We start from the raw sequence: 6,955 nt of genomic DNA, 5'->3' as shown, positions 1-6,955 counted from the left end.
ATGGATCAATAGGATTTTTTCTTGGGAATGGTTTGTTTTTCTTGGTGGGAATTTTGGCTTTGAGTGTTTTTTGGCCTTTTCCTTTTTTTGTTTTTGTTTAGTGTGAGGTGAACAAGTCACCGACGAACAGGATTTTGGTTGGTAATCAAAGGGAGAGGACCACTTTAGGTCGTGGTTTCCTTTCTTTTCTTGTTTACTTGGTGACAATTCTGTATCGTTCAGATATTGTCTGGTCCAAAGGCCTTTCTGCACATTTCTTCTGTTTTCTTCTGATCCTTGATCGAGAATTTTCTTTCTTTTTTTTGCTTTCTCCCACTCTTTGATTGGGAATTTTCTTTCTTTTTTGCTTTCTCCCTTTCTTTTGATTGGGAATCTTCCTTTTTTTTTTGTTTTCTTTTGAGGGCAAGGATTGACATTCTCACCCTAGGTCAAGGTTTATGATAAGTTGGGATTTTGGCTCAAGACCTGTAGAACGGCTGGTCATGATATATGTCAGGGTTTGGCCAGCGATTCAGGGATAAAGGGGATGTCCTACATTATTTCCATGACACACATGCAATAATGATGATTAGGAAATTTTATGCAAAACTGGTCATGCATGCACCTATGTGGACACTCAAGCATCAAGTTTTTATGGCCATGTGACACTAGGGTTCAGGATTCATTTTCCCTACTTAAGTCAACCTAGCGTTTCCAAAATATGTTCTTTTATGCATTCATCCGAGTCCATTTTGGACGTTCGGGAAAATTTTCAAAGCATTCACCCTTCAGGTGTATACACATTTTTTTCCAAACCTGGTTATGATCAGTGAATTTTTCAAAGAAAAGCTGGAAGTTATCTCTTTTCAAAAGCATGTTGGTTTTTTAGCTGAAACATACATTTTTTGTTCTCTTTTTGTTTTTGTTTTTGTTTTTGTTTTTTTTTTTTTGAGGTATCTTGCTACCTAAACATGTGTATATCTTTGTGAGGTATTTTTGCTATATACATGCATATCCAAGGTGTCTTGCTACCTAAACATATATATATTGTGAGGTATTTTTTGCCACATACATGCATATCCAAGGTATCTTGCTACCTAAACATACATATATGCATGTTGTGAGGTATTTTTGCTATATACATGCATATACAAGGTATCCTGCTACCTAAACATACATATATGCATTTTGTGAGGTATTTTTGCTATATACATGCACATCCAAGGTATCTTGCTACCTAAGCATACATATATATTTTTTTGTGAGGTGTGACTACCTTTCGAGCTTGTGCTGGTTTAATTTAAATTCCTAGGATCATGAGCAACTAGGTGTATCCTACTATGACTTGAGAAACAAAGGTAAGCAAAAATTTAAAAGTTACTAGGTTGCCTCCTAGTAGCGCTTCTTTAACGTCTTGAGCTGGACGCGTGATGACTTGTCGGTCACGGACTTAGTACTTTGCTTACCTTTGGCTTTGGACTTGGTCGCCTATTGGTCGGCCATGTGTCGTAGGCAACGTTCTAACCTTTTTGTGGATAGTTGAGGTGAACTCTAGAGGTGGTGGCGGTGCATCTGTTGCCCGCTGTCAGCCATCCCTAGGCTGCTGGGGTGTTTTGCCCTACGCCTGCCTGGGGGCACAGTACTTCTTGATGAAAACTCGATTAGTAGAGGGCCTGATGACCTTGCTGGGGGCGACATGCACCCCGTAGAACCGACAGAGGCCCGTAATCAGAGCTGGCAACTCCAAGACCCTGTTGGACTTCTCCGGGTCAATAGAGTGTCTTGCGGGCGTGATCCCTACAAACAATAGATTGCATCAGAAATCAGTTGAGAGATGTGCATATTTACCTATGTCATGATGGCATGAACTTGCTGGGGGGACGGGCGCCTTGTAGGACTGACAGAGGCCCATAACTAGAGCTGGAAACCCCAGGGCCCTGTTGGACTCCTCCGAGTCCACTGGGTGTCTTGTGAGCGCTACCCCTGCAAATAATTGATGACATCAGAAATCAGTTGAGCGATGTGCATACTTACCCATGTCATGATGGCATGAACTTGCTGGGGGGACAGGCGCCCTGTAGAACTAACAGAGGCCCGTAACCAGAGCTGGAAACCCCAGGGACCTGTTGGGCTTCTCCGGGTCCACTGGGTGTCTTGTGGGCGCTACCCCTGCAAATAATAGATGACATCAAAAATCAATTGAGTGATGTGCATACTTACCCATGTCAGAACAGCACAGACCAACCGATACTTTCGCAGGGGGAGATCGGCATTGCGGTCGCTGGGAAGAATGTTGCTAAGTAGCAACGTCATCTATATCTGTGTAAGAATGGTCATGTTGGTGCGCATGATCCGCACTCATCTCTTTGCAGCGGTACGGGTGAAATCTTGCCCCGCTATGCATAGTAGCTGTGTGATAGCCTCCCTCTCTGGATGTGCTCGCACAGTTGGTCATCCTCCAATATCAGGGAGTAGCCCAGGAACTGATAAAAGGAAACTACTCGCCCCTTAATCGGGAGGGCAAGTCTCGGTTAAGCATTAAGGGCAGAGGACCTTAAATTCTCTTAAGGTGTGGCTGTGGAGCCCCCTGAAAGTGAGGACACGTAGCCTTCTAAAGTCAGTGACGTGTCACCCTTTGAAGGTGAGGGCGTCTAGCCCACTAAAGGAGAGGGTGTGCGGCCCTCTAAAGGCGAGGACGTGCAACCCTCTAAAGGTGAGGACGTGTAGTCCTCTACAGGGGTGGATGTGTAGTCCTCTGAAGGCGAGGACGTCTAGTCCTCTGACGACGAGGACGTCTAGTCCTCTGAGGGCGAGGACGTCTAGTCCTCTGAAGGTGAGGACGTGTAGTCCTCTGAAGGTGAGGTCGTGTAGCCCTCTGATGGCGAAGGCGTACTGTCCTTTGAAGGTGAGGACATGTAGTCCTCTAAAGGGGAGGACGTATAGTCCTCAGAAGGTGAGGGCATGTAGTCCTCTCAAGGGGAGGACGTATAGTCCTCTGAAGGTGAGGACGTCCAGTCCTCTGAAGGCGAGGACGTGTAGTCCTCTGAAAGCGAGGACGTGTAGTCCTCTGATGACGAGGGCGTGTAGCCCTCTAAGGGTGAGGGTACTAGTACCCAAGGGTCCACCCTTTTAAGAAAGCAAGAGATTGATTCATTGAGAGGGTCGGTCATCCCATATTCCAAAAGATGGGACATTAGGTGTAGGAAATCTATGCAGTGACATGATTTTTAGGGATGCAGATGTATGCAACCTTTGAAATTCGGTAAATGTGGACTTCATATAAATGCAATGCAACGGAAAGTTGTACAATGTTCATGGCATTCTTTCCCTGATTTTGATTTTGATTTAATTTTTTTGGAAAACACAGATTGACTGTCCTTTTGAAAAAGGTGATAATTCATGAAACCTTATCCTATCTTTTGCAAATCTCTCCGGGAACTCCCTCAGAGTGTATGTTCTGTTTGATTTAGTCACTTGACCATTTTGGAGTGACGACAATGGAGCTATTTGATGTTTAATCAATCCATTGAAATGCCAGGGTTTGTCCCCTTTTTTTTTGTTAAAAAACATCGACGGGTGAGAACTTTTGATCTGCCCCTAGGTTCGCTTGAGGCTCATGCATGATGCCCCTCATTGCCCCAGTGTATGGCTTTGAGGTACCAATTGTTGTCTTTCGTCATGATCTTGTAGCAGGGAACCTATTGGGTGAGAACTTCTAATCTGCCCCTAGGTTCGCTTAAGGTTCATGCACGGTGCCCCTCATTGCCCCAGTGCAAGGCTTTGAGGTACCAATCATTGTCTTGTTTTCACAACCTCGTAGTGAGGAAGAATGAAAAAGGCAGTCGATTCTTGCAAAAAGAATTTTCCAAGGACGAGAAATAGTTGAAGGATTTTTTTCAGTTGATGGATTAAGTCAAATGACTCCTATGTAGAAGCAAGATGTTTTGATGTTTTGATGATGCCAAAGGATCAAGTGCTTCTAAGTTTTATTCAAGACAAGAATCCAAGAATCCAAGAAAATCAAGATATATGATCAAGTTGATCTCTAGAATCTTAGGAAGAAGTTTCCAAATTGAAAAAGCAAAAGGTTTGGCCAAAGAATTCTATCTAAATCATTTCAAATTGAGATTTACTCTCTGGTAATCGATTACCAACAGCTGAAAATGTTTATAACAGTCACTAGAAATTTGAATTCAAAATTTATAATGTGTAATTGATTACACATGGATTGTAATTGATTACCAGCAGTTTATTGAACGTTTTAATTCAAATTTTTAAAGCCTGTAATCGATTACACAAGTCTTGTAATCGATTACTAGAGGAGATTTTTAGAAAATAATTTCCAAGAGTCACATCTATTCAAATGGTTTATGAATGGCCATCAAAGGTGACTTGGAAACACAAATTTAAAAAGAGTTTTCATTGCCCAAAAAGTTTTATCCTCTCAAAAGATTAAGAGTTTTTCTGAACTGAAATGTCTTATCCTCTCTAAAAGATTCATTGGTTAACCACTTGCATATTCAATAAGGAATTTTGATTGATCCTCATTGTACAATCTATCTCTTTTAAGAGAGATTTCTCCTTCTCTTCTTCTTATTTCTGAAAAGGGATTAAGAGACCGTGGGTCTCTTGTTGTAGAGGATTCTTGAACACAAGGGAAGGTGTCCCTGTGTGGTTCAGACTTTGTAAAAGGAGTTTTACAAAGATAGTGGAAAATCTCAAGTGGGTTGCTTGAGGACTGGACGTAGGCACAGGAAGTGGCCGAACCAGTATAAATCAAGGTTGCATTCCTCTCTTCCCTTAAACTTCTTTTATTTATTGTTATTTATCTTTTGCTTTAAAGAAGTTTATTTTGAGTTGTCTTTTGAGTAATTCATGTTAAGGGTGCATTGTTAATCCAAAAAGAGAGAGTGAAAGTTTAATTGGGGAATAGTCTTTGTATCTTAATTCAACCCCCCTTTCTTAAGATAATTGAGGCCATTTGTCCCACATCCTATTCTTGATAACTCACTTCTCTCTAAAAAGACAAACTTTCCGGAATGATAAAATGAGGTCACATGAACGTCTTGAAAACACAGTCAATCAAATGTTTTTTTAAACTTATTTGTTTTAAACTTTACTCGTTGTTTCACGGCACCCCCACCAACGTGCAAGACGAGTAATTTCTGATTGAACGGTCTTGGAAGTCAGCGCTCATGAGCGCATGTCGCTCGAGAAAACAAACCAATGGCTTGCACCCACATTCCAGTGGAAGCAAAGATGTAATTACGAGAGGATGAGGGACAAAGATGTCAAATTTACCCATTTTATTTAGCATTGTAACTATGGTTTACAATAATGGCATAAACTTGAAGATCCTGATGAGCCATTAGAGACATCTAACAACAGCTTTCAAAATTGCCCCATGTGTGGTGTCGCTTGTCAATGTTAGGATTCGACAAGTGATTCTCCTCAAATTTCCGCCAGCCCACATCAATTAGACTTTGCACCTTATGCTTTAGGGGTCATACAGTACTCAATGGAATGCCCCAGGGTTCCTCCATGATATGCACATGTTGCGTTCAAGTCGTATCCTCGGAAAAATGGAGGTTGAGGAAACCTAGCAGAGGTTATGGCTACCATTGAATTATCGAGTAGATATGAGAGCAAGTTTAGCATATGACACCGGAATTTGGGGTGAATCCTACAGGCTTTTTCGTTGTGAAATTCCTTCCTTGGTTGGTGTTTTGGTTCGTGCTAAAGGTGGTGTTCATGATTGGAAGTGTGGTAGACAGGCATTGTGGTTGATTTAGGGATGGCCTTTGTGGAAGACTGGGTGGTGGGTAGTGAGAAGGGCTGATATTGGCTGAGTAATGACATTGTTTGGCTAGTGGGAAGTTTCCATGTAGGAATGGTAATCGCAGCATGGGTTTCTCCTTCATTCTCACCCTCTTTATTTGCCCCAATTTTTTTATTTTTTTTGCATTTATCAAAGCATGATGATCAGATTTGCCTCTTTTTAGACCCACTTCGATCATTTCGCCACCGAAGACCAAATCCGCAAAGCTTGAAGGTGTGTAACCCACCATTTTCCATAATAGAAAACTGGTATTGTGTCTACTATTTATCATTTTTTTCTCCGTCATTGAGGTGCCACTTGAGCTGCCAGGTCTCTCCACCTTTGGGCGTATTCTTTGAAGGATTCATGCTCCTTTTTTCATATGTTCTATAGTTGCATCCTATCTAGAGCCATATCAGAATTAACTGACACTGCCTAACGAAGGCAACCATTAAGTCCTTCCATGAATGGACTCGAGAAGGTTCCAAGTTAGTGTACCAGGTAAAAGCTACCCCAGTAAGACTTTCTTGGAAGGAATGTATCAGCAATTCCTCATCTTTTGCGTATGCCCCCATCTTCCGACAATACATCTTTAGATGGTTCTTGGGGCAAGTAGTCCCCTTGTACTTGTCAAAGTCCAGCACCTTGAACTTGGGAGGGGTGATGATATTGGGTACTAGGAACAACTCTTCTAGGTTTAGCAAAGGCATAATCTTTACCTCCTTCAATGGCCCTGAGCCTTTCCTCTAGATGATCCAACTTTCCCATTTCCGCCATAGCATGAGGGTTTTTACTCGCTGTGGAATGTGAGGGGTGTGGTTGTGGGTGATACTGAGGGCCCTCCAATGTGTTTTGCAGGGGTATATCAACAACTGCTTGCCCTTCAGTGGCATATCCGAGGCAAGGCTCGAAGTCGGCTAGATTGTGGTGGGGAATTTCATGTGTCTCCCCCATGGTTTGAAAGACATGTGCATGATAAGTTTAGGGTTGTTGGCTCTCACTGAGTATAGAAGTGGAGTTATTGACATTCTCATTGGGAGTGTGCGCCACATTGGGTGGTGTAAGTTGGGAGGCCAGCCATATGGCGGGAAGGCGTGCTCATTTTGAATTTGCACATAATAGGGGCCACCCATACTTCCCAAATCATAGCTGAGGTTG

The sequence above is a fragment of the Glycine soja genome, unplaced genomic scaffold (assembly GCF_004193775.1).
Source record: "Glycine soja cultivar W05 unplaced genomic scaffold, ASM419377v2 tig00104855_1_pilon_199103_367381, whole genome shotgun sequence".
NCBI classification, from domain to species: Eukaryota; Viridiplantae; Streptophyta; class Magnoliopsida; order Fabales; family Fabaceae; genus Glycine; species Glycine soja.
This window is presented reverse-complemented; position numbering follows the sequence as displayed.